Below are 14433 nucleotides of genomic sequence, written 5' to 3' on the forward strand. Positions count from 1 at the left end.
AGCAAGCGACGAAAACCTTTTTCTGTGCTTATTTCCTTGCCTTCTACAGAGTGCCCATAACCAAAGCAAAGTGCTTTGCTGAGAAAAGGATGGTTGTTCAATAACATAGCCTCGTGCTAGGCACAGCACGGACAGCCAATAAATACTTGATGAGTTAAGTAATTAATTCAGCAACGCAAGTATACACATCACACAGTCACTTCCCCCAGCTTGTCTTCTCCCCAAGCTATTTACATATTAAATCTTATTTCAAAAGATTCGCAACCTCGCAATGAAAATTTCTGTAGAGTGCATCTATTTCCAGCCCTAGTGAATGGCTTAATGATACTTAATACCTATCTTGTACAACAAAATTTTGATTCTGGGGTCTCAGGCCAAAGCACAATTCGCACCACAGAAGTCACTGTCAAGTCACTACCAGGCGAGGGGACATAGAAAACACAAGATAGCATTTGTTTTGGAGTTGTATGGTTTCCTTTATTAGAGAAAGTAGGAATTGCCTCTCTAGGGAAGGATCCAAGCCAACCGGGGCTTTGTCTACCTCCCAGTGGTCATGTGTGAGCCTTGGTTCTGAATGGGGAATGACTGAAGCGCCTAAAGACGGAGCGGATCTCACTGGCGGTCTTACTTAGAGTCCCCGAACTGGTGGCGGGCTGGCTCTTCCTCCGTCTGCGTGCTGTCCTCCCCTCCTTTGTCATCTTTGGGGTTTTCATGGCCGCATGAGGACCAGTGGGAGGATGCTTTCTGGGTCTTGTTCCCTCGTGTCCTGTGGTGACCTTCACCTGTCCTGCGGTGATGGGAACTTTTCCTCGATGAAGACGTGTCCTTCTTTCCTTTTTTTCCTTCCAGGCTTCATCCCTGGGGTGGGAGACCTTCTGGCTTCCATCCCGTTCAGACGTGTAGCCTTCGCTCTGCAAGGTGGAGACCATGGGGGCTGCGACCTTCCCTTCAGCTCTTCCAGCAGCAGGCTTTCTGGTTGTGACTGCAGCTGGCAACACCATGCTCATGCTGCTCTCTGGACCATCTGCCCCCGTCGAGGATATGCTGGCAACACCCGCTGAGACCAGGTTCGTTTCCTGCAGGGATAGGCTGGCAGCACCTGCAGTGGCCTGGACGGATCCGCTTTCTCCTGGATCCTCGATGGTGGCTCCCGCCAGGCCCACGGTCATCCCTGCCGCCGATCCTTCGGCGCCTTTCAGGGCTGCAGGTGACCCACGGGGGGCATGATGGATTCCCTTTCCCCCTACATAAGCACAAGACGTGGCTCCAGTCACGTCACGAAGCTTGTGAAGCCCAACCTCATCCTGATCACTTTCTCTGTGGAGCTCTGTGGTCTGAGCCAAGGGGAGGAGAGACAGGTAAGATAGAGATGACAGAAAGTGAGCTCAGAACTGTCCGCTCCTCTCTCATCCTGGAGCTGAGCAACTCAAGGCCTTATACTTAGAATAACCTTTGAAATCACCCAGTCTAAGCTCCCATTGGATGCAAGACCCCATCTACTGCACCCCTGTCAAACGGCCACTCCACTGTACTTGAACAGTCCCAGGGTCAGGGAGAGCACTGATACAATTCTCCATGATGATATACACTTTAACTTTATACCCTTGTGCTTCTCTCTCTGCAGGACAGATTCCTAGAAGTGGGGTTCCTGGGTCAAGGGATGCACACCTTGTACATTTTGGTGACTCCACGGGTGGGGCTGATTTGAGTCAGCGTGTCGGACTCCCGGGGAGACACAATGAAGGAAGGACTTCCTAACTGTGAATGATGTTCCCCACCTGCTGAGACTACCTGGGCTGGGGTAAGTGTTCAGGAAGAGACCAGACAGTCAGGATGCTGTAGAAGGGATTACAGCCCTGGTGATGAGACCAGTGCAGCCGAGATGATACATAAGGTCTCTCTGAAACTCGGCCTCGTGGGACAAGGTGGAGAAGCACTCAGAACCTCTCCAGTGTTGTGACTCCCGTAGTGATAGCTCGTTTGTCCCTGACCCTTTTCAACGGTAGAAGGTATTTCCCAGGCGAGTCTCAGAGAGCACCAAACGCTATGAAGGACCAGCTTTGCCCTGCTCTCCCGAAGCGCCCTGCCCCGTGTTCTTGAGTCCCTGTCGGTGCTTACCACTAGGATTTTGGCATCCTCTGTAGTCGCTGCATCTCCAGTTTGGAGCATCGGGGTACTGCTGTAACTGTCTACCGGTGGTCTCAGGATATAGACAAGCTTTTCCCAATAGGAAAAGAGGTCTTCTTGTGCGTCGGAAGAGGGGCACAGCTGCAGATAGAAAGTCCGGCCGGTAGCAAGATTCAGGCACAGCTGCTGTTTCTCCCGGTTGTGGATGGAGATCTTGACAAACTTCAAGGGGAGCAGCTTGGTGAGCTCTAGGGTCTTCACGGGCTTGCAACCTCTCCCCTTGGTGATCCCGGCACAGACTTTCCTTGGACGGGCCAGCAGCATGACGTCAGGTAGTGGGAAGAGGGGGCTGGTGGATGCGACGCCCACAGTCACCGTTCGGACGCGGTTGTCTAGGTCAATCAGTTCTCCTTCCTTGCTGACCTGGATAAAGTCACTCTCAAACATGGGAGCGTACTTGAAAATGTCATACTCTCCTCCCTCGTACAGTTGTCGTTGCAGGACCCCCATGGAGGTCCTCGACACCCCCACTGAACAGTAGCTATTGGCCGTGTAATGAGGTAAACTCTCACTGCTCATGGCTCTCTTCGTTCAAGACAGAGCCACCAGCCACAAATTGAGTCTCGGAGAGAGAGAGAGAGAGGGAGCGAAAGCACCTCGTCACCTCTCTGCAGGACTCTGCCAGAGTCTCTTGACCCGACCCTATTTATACCGCAAGCCCTTTGTGACCCGTCACCATCGCATCACACACCCCTTTGTTGAGCCTCCAAGCCCCCACCCCCTTGGGGCAGGCTCACCAGCCTCCCCCTAAACCAACCACCACGTCCATAGGGAACAGGCTGACCCTGCCAGGGTATACGTGTGGGTAGGCTGGATAGTCTTTCTACTCAAAAGGTTGAGAAAACCCTCCTGCTTTTGTAAATATCTGGGTGGTTTCCAGTCTTGTTGTTGTTACAAATCTCCATCATCTTGGCGCTTCTGCTGAATGATGTCCTGGGGATAAAATCCTGGAAGTGGACCGTGTACTTGCTAAGGGCAGGCATCCTATGGGGATTGCTGTTCTCTGTGCCCCCAGCGTATATAGCACAGTGATGGCAGGAACTTAGAAAGAGTGCTACCTCTCAGAGTCCCATTGGTACTGTCATTTCCAGGATATGGAGAATTTTCTCACCCATTTTCTCTTTTCAAGGAGGCTAACGTTTTATATTTATATTTTTTTACAGTTTTAGAAACTGTTTTTCTTGTGAAATATAACACACATTCATGAAAGTGCACAAACCATAAATATATAGCTTAATGAGTAACAAGAAAGTGAGCAGCCTTGTAGCTGCCACCCAGAGCAAGGAATAGAACCCTGCCAGCCCCTCTTCTGCGTGCTCCCTCCCCACAAAGGGAACCCAACCTTGGCTTCTATTTTTTTCCTTTCCCCCCTTCTTTTTTATTGACGTATAGTTGATTTGCAATGTTGTGTTCTTTTCTGTTGTGTTAATTTCTTCTGTTAATTTCTGATTCAGTTTCGTGTGTATTCTTTGTATATTTCATGTATAGTCTTTTTCCTATTCTTTTCCATTATGGTTGATCACAGGATACTGACTATAGCTCTCTGTGCTCTACAGTAGGACCCTGCTGTTTATCCACCCTGTAGTTTGTATCTGCTAATACCAAACTCCCAATCCTTCCCTGCCCCCAACCCCACTGAAAACCCCAAGTCTCTCTTCTATGTCTGGGAGTCTGTTTCTGTTTTGCAGATATGTTCATTTGCATCGTACTTTAGAGTCCATGTATAAGGGCTATCATATGGTGAGAAATGTTATTTTTTATATAGGCTTCCCAGGTGATCCTTATGCATGTGAATGTTTGAGAACTACTGTCTTCCACTGTAAAGTTATGGCATACTGGGGTTGAAAGAGGCCCCCCAGACCTCCTAGCCCAGTGGTTTTCCAACTTGGCTGCTGCACAGTAGAATTATTGGGTGAGATTTTTAAAACTCCCAGTGCTGGAGGGCTTACCCCACTTAAATGTCATCAGAATCTCTGGGATTGGGGTCAGGCTATCAATGTTTTTTTGTTTGTTTGTTTGTTTGTTTTGAAGCTCCCCAGGGAACTCCCAACATACAACCAAGGGTAAGAATCACTGCAGCGGTCCAATCCATTGGTTATACATTTGGGGACCCTGTGGCTGCCCACCGAGGTACCATTACAGAGAGGCAGAGTGACCCAAGAGAGTCAGTGGCCCAGACAGGATAGGAACTCAGATTTCCTGACTCCTCGTTGGTGCTGCTTCTACCATAAAGATTGTGTCCCTTTGTTGAGCCAATGACAACCCTGATCCCCCCGTGTTCTGTTTTATCCTACACAAAGTAAAATAACTCCCAATGGTTTGATTTCCTTACAAGCCAGAGAGAGTTTCTGTTTTCATAAGGTGAACCTCTGACCCCAGCTATGGCCTGAAGCTCAGCCCCGGCTGCAGACTTGTCCTCCCTCCACCCTAAGTGCCCTGGAGAAGCCTTGCTGGGAAAACAGGCTTCTCTTTCTGGCAGTGGCTATGCACGTGTGACCTTCGAGCAAGCGACGAAAACCTTTTTCTGTGCTTATTTCCTTGCCTTCTACAGAGTGCCCATAACCAAAGCAAAGTGCTTTGCTGAGAAAAGGATGGTTGTTCAATAACATAGCCTCGTGCTAGGCACAGCACGGACAGCCAATAAATACTTGATGAGTTAAGTAATTAATTCAGCAACGCAAGTATACACATCACACAGTCACTTCCCCCAGCTTGTCTTCTCCCCAAGCTATTTACATATTAAATCTTATTTCAAAAGATTCGCAACCTCGCAATGAAAATTTCTGTAGAGTGCATCTATTTCCAGCCCTAGTGAATGGCTTAATGATACTTAATACCTATCTTGTACAACAAAATTTTGATTCTGGGGTCTCAGGCCAAAGCACAATTCGCACCACAGAAGTCACTGTCAAGTCACTACCAGGCGAGGGGACATAGAAAACACAAGATAGCATTTGTTTTGGAGTTGTATGGTTTCCTTTATTAGAGAAAGTAGGAATTGCCTCTCTAGGGAAGGATCCAAGCCAACCGGGGCTTTGTCTACCTCCCAGTGGTCATGTGTGAGCCTTGGTTCTGAATGGGGAATCACTGAAGCGCCTAAAGACGGAGCGGATCTCACAGGCGGTCTTACTTAGAGTCCCCGAACTGGTGGCGGGCTGGCTCTTCCTCCGTCTGCGTGCTGTCCTCCCCTCCTTTGTCAACTTTGGGGTTTTCATGGCCGCATGAGGACCAGTGGGAGGATGCTTTCTGGGTCTTGTCCCCTCGTGTCCTGTGGTGACCTTCACCTGTCCTGCGGTGATGGGAACTTTTCCTCGATGAAGACGTGTCCTTCTTTCCTTTTTTTCCTTCCAGGCTTCATCCCTGGGGTGGGAGACCTTCTGGCTTCCATCCCGTTCAGACGTGTAGCCTTCGCTCTGCAAGGTGGAGACCATGGGGGCTGCGACCTTCCCTTCAGCTCTTCCAGCAGCAGGCTTGCTGGTTGTGACTGCAGCTGGCAACACCATGCTCATGCTGCTCTCTGGACCATCTGCCCCCGTCGAGGATATGCTGGCAACACCCGCTGAGACCAGGTTCGTTTCCTGCAGGGATAGGCTGGCAGCACCTGCAGTGGCCTGGACGGATCCGCTTTCTCCTGGATCCTCGATGGTGGCTCCCGCCAGGCCCACGGTCATCCCTGCCGCAGATCCTTCGGCACCTTTCAGGGCTGCAGGTGACCCACGGGGGGCATGATGGATTCCCTTTCCCCCTACATAAGCATAAGACGTGGCTCCAGTCACGTCACGAAGCTTGTGAAGCCCAACCTCATCCTGATCCCTTTCTCTGTGGAGCTCTGTGGTCTGAGCCAAGGGGAGGAGAGACAGGTAAGATAGAGATGACAGAAAGTGAGCTCAGAACTGTCCGCTCCTCTCTCATCCTGGAGCTGAGCAACTCAAGGCCTTATACTTAGAATAACCTTTGAAATCACCCAGTCTAAGCTCCCATTGGATGCAAGACCCCATCTACTGCACCCCTGTCAATCGGCCACTCCACTGTACTTGAACAGTCCCAGGGTCAGGGAGAGCACTGATACAATTCTCCATGATGATATACACTTTAACTTTATACCCTTGTGCTTCTCTCTCTGCAGGACAGATTCCTAGAAGTGGGGTTCCTGGGTCAAGGGATGCACACCTTGTACATTTTGGTGACTCCACGGGTGGGGCTGATTTGAGTCAGCGTGTCGGACTCCCGGGGAGACACAATGAAGGAAGGACTTCCTAACTGTGAATGATGTTCCCCACCTGCTGAGACTACCTGGGCTGGGGTAAGTGTTCAGGAAGAGACCAGACAGTCAGGATGCTGTAGAAGGGATTACAGCCCTGGTGATGAGACCAGTGCAGCCGAGATGATACCTAAGGTCTCTCTGAAACTCGGCCTCGTGGGACAAGGTGGAGAAGCACTCAGAACCTCTCCAGTGTTGTGACTCCCGTAGTGATAGCTCGTTTGTCCCTGACCCTTTTCAACGGTAGAAGGTATTTCCCAGGCGAGTCTCAGAGAGCACCAAAGGCTATGAAGGACCAGCTTTGCCCTGCTCTCCCGAAGCGCCCTGCCCCGTGTTCTTGAGTCCCTGTCGGTGCTTACCACTAGGATTTTGGCATCCTCTGTAGTCGCTGCATCTCCAGTTTGGAGCATCGGGGTACTGCTGTAACTGTCTACCGGTGGTCTCAGGATATAGACAAGCTTTTCCCAATAGGAAAAGAGGTCTTCTTGTGCGTCGGAAGAGGGGCACAGCTGCAGATAGAAAGTCCGGCCGGTAGCAAGATTCAGGCACAGCTGCTGTTTCTCCCGGTTGTGGATGGAGATCTTGACAAACTTCAAGGGGAGCAGCTTGGTGAGCTCTAGGGTCTTCACGGGCTTGCAACCTCTCCCCTTGGTGATCCCGGCACAGACTTTCCTTGGTCGGGCCAGCAGCATGACGTCAGGTAGTGGGAAGAGGGGGCTGGTGGATGCGACGCCCACAGTCACCGTTCGGACGCGGTTGTCTAGGTCAATCAGTTCTCCTTCCTTGCTGACCTGGATAAAGTCGCTCTCAAACATGGGAGCGTACTTGAAAATGTCATACTCTCCTCCCTCGTACAGTTGTCGTTGCAGGACCCCCATGGAGGTCCTCGACACCCCCACTGAACAGTAGCTATTGGCCGTGTAATGAGGTAAACTCTCACTGCTCATGGCTCTCTTCGTTCAAGACAGAGCCACCAGCCACAAATTGAGTCTCGGAGAGAGAGAGAGAGAGGGAACGAAAGCACCTCGTCACCTCCCTGCAGGACTCTGCCAGAGTCTCTTGACCCGACCCTATTTATACCTCAAGCCCTTTGTGACCCGTCACCATCGCATCACACACCCCTTTGTTGAGCCTCCAAGCCCCCACCCCCTTGGGGCAGGCTCACCAGCCTCCCCCTAAACCAACCACCACGTCCATAGGGAACAGGCTGACCCTGCCAGGGTATACGTGTGGGTAGGCTGGATAGTCTTTCTACTCAAAAGGTTGAGAAAACCCTCCTGCTTCTGTAAATATCTGGGTGGTTTCCAGTCTTGTTGTTGTTACAAATCTCCATCATCTTGGCGCTTCTGCTGAATGATGTCCTGGGGATAAAATCCTGGAAGTGGACCGTTTACTTGCTAAGGGCAGGCATCCTATGGGGATTGCTGTTCTCTGTGCCCCCAGCATATATAGCACAGTGCTGGCAGGAACTTAGAAAGAGTGCTACCTGTCAGAGTCCCATTGGTACTGTCATTTCCAGGATATGGAGAATTTTCTCACCCATTTTCTCTTTTCAAGGAGGCTAACGTTTTATATTTATATTTTTTTACAGTTTTAGAAACTGTTTTTCTTGTGAAATATAACACACATTCATGAAAGTGCACAAACCATAAATATATAGCTTAATGAGTAACAAGAAAGTGAGCAGCCTTGTAGCTGCCACCCAGAGCAAGGAATAGAACCCTGCCAGCCCCTCTTCTGCGTGCTCCCTCCCCACAAAGGGAACCCAACCTTGGCTTCTATTTTTTTCCTTTCCCCCCTTCTTTTTTATTGACGTATAGTTGATTTGCAATGTTGTGTTCCTTTCTGTTGTGTTAATTTCTTCTGTTAATTTCTGATTCAGTTTCATGTGTATTCTTTGTATATTTCATGTATAGTCTTTTTCCTATTCTTTTCCATTATGGTTGATCACAGGATACTGACTATAGCTCTCTGTGCTCTACAGTAGGACCCTGCTGTTTATCCACCCTGTAGTTTGTATCTGCTAATCCCAAACTCCCAATCCTTCCCTGCCCCCAACCCCACTGGAAACCCCAAGTCTCTCTTCTATGTCTGGGATTCTGTTTCTGTTTTGCAGATATGTTCATTTGCATCGTACTTTAGAGTCCATGTATAAGGGCTATCATATGGTGAGAAATGTTATTTTTTATATAGGCTTCCCAGGTCATCCTTATGCATGTGAATGTTTGAGAACTACTGTCTTCCACTGTAAAGTTATGGCATACTGGGGCTGAAAGAGGCCCCCCAGACCTCCTAGCCCAGTGGTTTTCCAACTTGGCTGCTGCACAGTAGAATTATTGGGTGAGATTTTTAAAACTCCCAGTGCTGGAGGGCTTACCCCACTTAAATGTCATCAGAATCTCTGGGATTGGGGTCAGGCTATCAATGTTTTTTTGTTTGTTTGTTTGTTTGTTTTGAAGCTCCCCAGGGAACTCCCAACATACAACCAAGGGTAAGAATCACTGCAGCGGTCCAATCCATTGGTTTTACAGTTGGGGACCCCGTGGCTGCCCACCGAGGTACCATTACAGAGAGGCAGAGTGACCCAAGAGAGTCAGTGGCCCAGACAGGATAGGAACTCAGATTTCCTGACTCCTCGTTGGTGCTGCTTCTACCATAAAGATTGTGTCCCTTTGTTGAGCCAATGACAACCCTGATCCCCCCGTGTTCTGTTTTATCCTACACAAAGTAAAATAACTCCCAATGGTTTGATTTCCTTACAAGCCAGAGAGAGTTTCTGTTTTCATAAGGTGAACCTCTGACCCCAGCTATGGCCTGAAGCTCAGCCCCGGCTGCAGACTTGTCCTCCCTCCACCCTAAGTGCCCTGGAGAAGCCTTGCTGGGAAAGCAGGCTTCTCTTTCTGGCAGTGGCTATGCACGTGTGACCTTCGAGCAAGCGACGAAAACCTTTTTCTGTGCTTATTTCCTTGCCTTCTACAGAGTGCCCATAACCAAAGCAAAGTGCTTTGCTGAGAAAAGGATGGTTGTTCAATAGCATAGCCTCGTGCTAGGCACAGCACGGACAGCCAATAAATACTTGATGAGTTAAGTAATTAATTCAGCAACGCAAGTATACACATCACACAGTCACTTCCCCCAGCTTGTCTTCTCCCCAAGCTATTTACATATTAAATCTTATTTCAAAAGATTCGCAACCTCGCAATGAAAATTTCTGTAGAGTGCATCTATTTCCAGCCCTAGTGAATGGCTTAATGATACTTAATACCTATCTTGTACAACAAAATTTTGATTCTGGGGTCTCAGGCCAAAGCACAATTCGCACCACAGAAGTCACTGTCAAGTCACTACCAGGCGAGGGGACATAGAAAACACAAGATCGCATTTCTTTCGGAGTTGTATGGTTTCCTTTATTAGAGAAAGTAGGAATTGCCTCTCTAGGGAAGGATCCAAGCCAACCGGGGCTTTGTCTACCTCCCAGTGGTCATGTGTGAGCCTTGGTTCTGAATGGGGAATGACTGAAGCGCCGAAAGACGGAGCGTATCTCACTGGCGGTCTTACTTAGAGTCCCCGAACTGGTGGCGGGCTGGCTCTTCCTCCGTCTGCGTGCTGTCCTCCCCTCCTTTGTCATCTTTGGGGTTTTCATGGCCGCATGAGGACCAGTGGGAGGATGCTTTCTGGGTCTTGTCCCCTCGTGTCCTGTGGTGACCTTCACCTGTCCTGCGGTGTAGGGAACTTTTCCTCGATGAAGACGTGTCCTTCTTTCCTTTTTTTCCTTCCAGGCTTCATCCTTGGGGTGGGAGACCTTCTGGCTTCCATCCCGTTCAGACGTGTAGCCTTCGCTCTGCAAGGTGGAGACCATGGGGCCTGCGACCTTCCCTTCAGCTCTTCCAGCAGCAGGCTTGCTGGTTGTGACTGCAGCTGGCAACACCATGCTCATGCTGCTCTCTGGACCATCTGCCCCCGTCGAGGATATGCTGGCAACACCCGCTGAGACCAGGTTCGTTTCCTGCAGGGATAGGCTGGCAGCACCTGCAGTGGCCTGGACGGATCCGCTTTCTCCTGGATCCTCGATGGTGGCTCCCGCCAGGCCCACGGTCATCCCTGCCGCCGATCCTTCGGCGCCTTTCAGGGCTGCAGGTGACCCACGGGGGGCATGATGGATTCCCTTTCCCCCTACATAAGCACAAGACGTGGCTCCAGTCACGTCACGAAGCTTGTGAAGCCCAACCTCATCCTGATCCCTTTCTCTGTGGAGCTCTGTGGTCTGAGCCAAGGGGAGGAGAGACAGGTAAGATAGAGATGACAGAAAGTGAGCTCAGAACTGTCCGCTCCTCTCTCATCCTGGAGCTGAGCAACTCAAGGCCTTATACTTAGAATAACCTTTGAAATCACCCAGTCTAAGCTCCCATTGGATGCAAGACCCCATCTACTGCACCCCTGTCAAACGGCCACTCCACTGTACTTGAACAGTCCCAGGGTCAGGGAGAGCACTGATACAATTCTCCATGATGATATACACTTTAACTTTATACCCTTGTGCTTCTCTCTCTGCAGGACAGATTCCTAGAACTGGGGTTCCTGGGTCAAGGGATGCACACCTTGTACATTTTGGTGACTCCACGGGTGGGGCTGATTTGAGTCAGCGTGTCGGACTCCCGGGGAGACACAATGAAGGAAGGACTTCCTAACTGTGAATGATGTTCCCCACCTGCTGAGACTACCTGGGCTGGGGTAAGTGTTCAGGAAGAGACCAGACAGTCAGGATGCTGTAGAAGGGATTACAGCCCTGGTGATGAGACCAGTGCAGCCGAGATGATACATAAGGTCTCTCTGAAACTCGGCCTCGTGGGACAAGGTGGAGAAGCACTCAGAACCTCTCCAGTGTTGTGACTCCCGTAGTGATAGCTCGTTTGTCCCTGACCCTTTTCAACGGTAGAAGGTATTTCCCAGGCGAGTCTCAGAGAGCACCAAACGCTATGAAGGACCAGCTTTGCCCTGCTCTCCCGAAGCGCCCTGCCCCGTGTTCTTGAGTCCCTGTCGGTGCTTACCACTAGGATTTTGGCATCCTCTGTAGTCGCTGCATCTCCAGTTTGGAGCATCGGGGTACCGCTGTAACTGTCTACCGGTGGTCTCAGGATATAGACAAGCTTTTCCCAATAGGAAAAGAGGTCTTCTTGTGCGTCGGAAGAGGGGCACAGCTGCAGATAGAAAGTCCGGCCGGTAGCAAGATTCAGGCACAGCTGCTGTTTCTCCCGGTTGTGGATGGAGATCTTGACAAACTTCAAGGGGAGCAGCTTGGTGAGCTCTAGGGTCTTCACGGGCTTGCAACCTCTCCCCTTGGTGATCCCGGCACAGACTTTCCTTGGACGGGCCAGCAGCATGACGTCAGGTAGTGGGAAGAGGGGGCTGGTGGATGCGACGCCCACAGTCACCGTTCGGACGCGGTTGTCTAGGTCAATCAGTTCTCCTTCCTTGCTGACCTGGATAAAGTCACTCTCAAACATGGGAGCGTACTTGAAAATGTCATACTCTCCTCCCTCGTACAGTTGTCGTTGCAGGACCCCCATGGAGGTCCTCGACACCCCCACTGAACAGTAGCTATTGGCCGTGTAATGAGGTAAACTCTCACTGCTCATGGCTCTCTTCGTTCACGACAGAGCCACCAGCCACAAATTGAGTCTCGGAGAGAGAGAGAGAGAGGGAACGAAAGCACCTCGTCACCTCTCTGCAGGACTCTGCCAGAGTCTCTTGACCCGACCCTATTTATACCGCAAGCCCTTTGTGACCCGTCACCATCGCATCACACACCCCTTTGTTGAGCCTCCAAGCCCCCACCCCCTTGGGGCAGGCTCACCAGCCTCCCCCTAAACCAACCACCACGTCCATAGGGAACAGGCTGACCCTGCCAGGGTATACGTGTGGGTAGGCTGGATAGTCTTTCTACTCAAAAGGTTGAGAAAACCCTCCTGCTTTTGTAAATATCTGGGTGGTTTCCAGTCTTGTTGTTGTTACAAATCTCCATCATCTTGGCGCTTCTGCTGAATGATGTCCTGGGGATAAAATCCTGGAAGTGGACCGTGTACTTGCTAAGGGCAGGCATCCTATGGGGATTGCTGTTCTCTGTGCCCCCAGCGTATATAGCACAGTGATGGCAGGAACTTAGAAAGAGTGCTACCTCTCAGAGTCCCATTGGTACTGTCATTTCCAGGATATGGAGAATTTTCTCACCCATTTTCTCTTTTCAAGGAGGCTAACGATTTATATTTATATTTTTTTACAGTTTTAGAAACTGTTTTTCTTGTGAAATATAACACACATTCATGAAAGTGCACAAACCATAAATATATAGCTTAATGAGTAACAAGAAAGTGAGCAGCCTTGTAGCTGCCACCCAGAGCAAGGAATAGAACCCTGCCAGCCCCTCTTCAGCGTGCTCCCTCCCCACAAAGGGAACCCAACCTTGGCTTCTATGTTTTTCCTTTCTCCCCTTCTTTTTTATTGACGTATAGTTGATTTGCAATGTTGTGTTCCTTTCTGTTGTGTTAACTTCTTCTGTTAATTTCTGATTCAGTTTCATGTGTATTCTTTGTATATTTCATGTATAGTCTTTTTCCTATTCTTTTCCATTATGGTTGATCACAGGATACTGACTATAGCTCTCTGTGCTCTACAGTAGGACCCTGCTGTTTATCCACCCTGTAGTTTGTATCTGCTAATCCCAAACTCCCAATCCTTCCCTGCCCCCAACCCCACTGAAAACCCCAAGTCTCTCTTCTATGTCTGGGAGTCTGTTTCTGTTTTGCAGATATGTTCATTTGCATCGTACTTTAGAGTCCATGTATAAGGGCTATCATATGGTGAGAAATGTTATTTTTTATATAGGCTTCCCAGGTCATCCTTATGCATGTGAATGTTTGAGAACTACTGTCTTCCACTGTAAAGTTATGGCATACTGGGGCTGAAAGAGGCCCCCCAGACCTCCTAGCCCAGTGGTTTTCCAACTTGGCTGCTACACAGTAGAATTATTGGGTGAGATTTTTAAAACTCCCAGTGCTGGAGGGCTTACCCCACTTAAATGTCATCAGAATCTCTGGGATTGGGGTCAGGCTATCAATGTTTTTTTGTTTGTTTGTTTGTTTGTTTTGAAGCTCCCCAGGGAACTCCCAACATACAACCAAGGGTAAGAATCACTGCAGCGGTCCAATCCATTGGTTTTACAGTTGGGGACCCCGTGGCTGCCCACCGAGGTACCATTACAGAGAGGCAGAGTGACCCAAGAGAGTCAGTGGCCCAGACAGGATAGGAACTCAGATTTCCTGACTCCTCGTTGGTGCTGCTTCTACCATAAAGATTGTGTCCCTTTGTTGAGCCAGTGACAACCCTGATTCCCTCGTGTTCTGTTTTATCCTACACAAAGTAAAATAACTCCCAATGGTTTGATTTCCTTACAAGCCAGAGAGAGTTTCTGTTTTCATAAGGTGAACCTCTGACCCCAGCTATGGCCTGAAGCTCAGCCCCGGCTGCAGACTTGTCCTCCCTCCACCCCAAGTGCCCTGGAGAAGCCTTGCTGGGAAAACAGGCTTCTCTTTCTGGCAGTGGCTATGCACGTGTGACCTTCGAGCAAGCGACGAAAACCTTTTTCTGTGCTTATTTCCTTGCCTTCTACAGAGTGCCCATAACCAAAGCAAAGTGCTTTGCTGAGAAAAGGATGGTTGTTCAATAACATAGCCTCGTGCTAGGCACAGCACGGACAGCCAATAAATACTTGATGAGTTAAGTAATTAATTCAGCAACGCAAGTATACACATCACACAGTCACTTCCCCCAGCTTGTCTTCTCCCCAAGCTATTTACATATTAAATCTTATTTCAAAAGATTCCCAACCTCGCAATGAAAATTTCTCTAGAGTGCATCTATTTCCAGCCCTAGTGTATGGCTTAATGATACTTAATAACTATCTTGTACAACAAAATTTTGATTCTGGG

Source organism: Mesoplodon bidens (assembly GCF_964165515.1).
Source record: "Mesoplodon bidens genome assembly, contig: HAP1_SCAFFOLD_144, whole genome shotgun sequence".
Taxonomy (NCBI): domain Eukaryota; kingdom Metazoa; phylum Chordata; class Mammalia; order Artiodactyla; family Ziphiidae; genus Mesoplodon; species Mesoplodon bidens.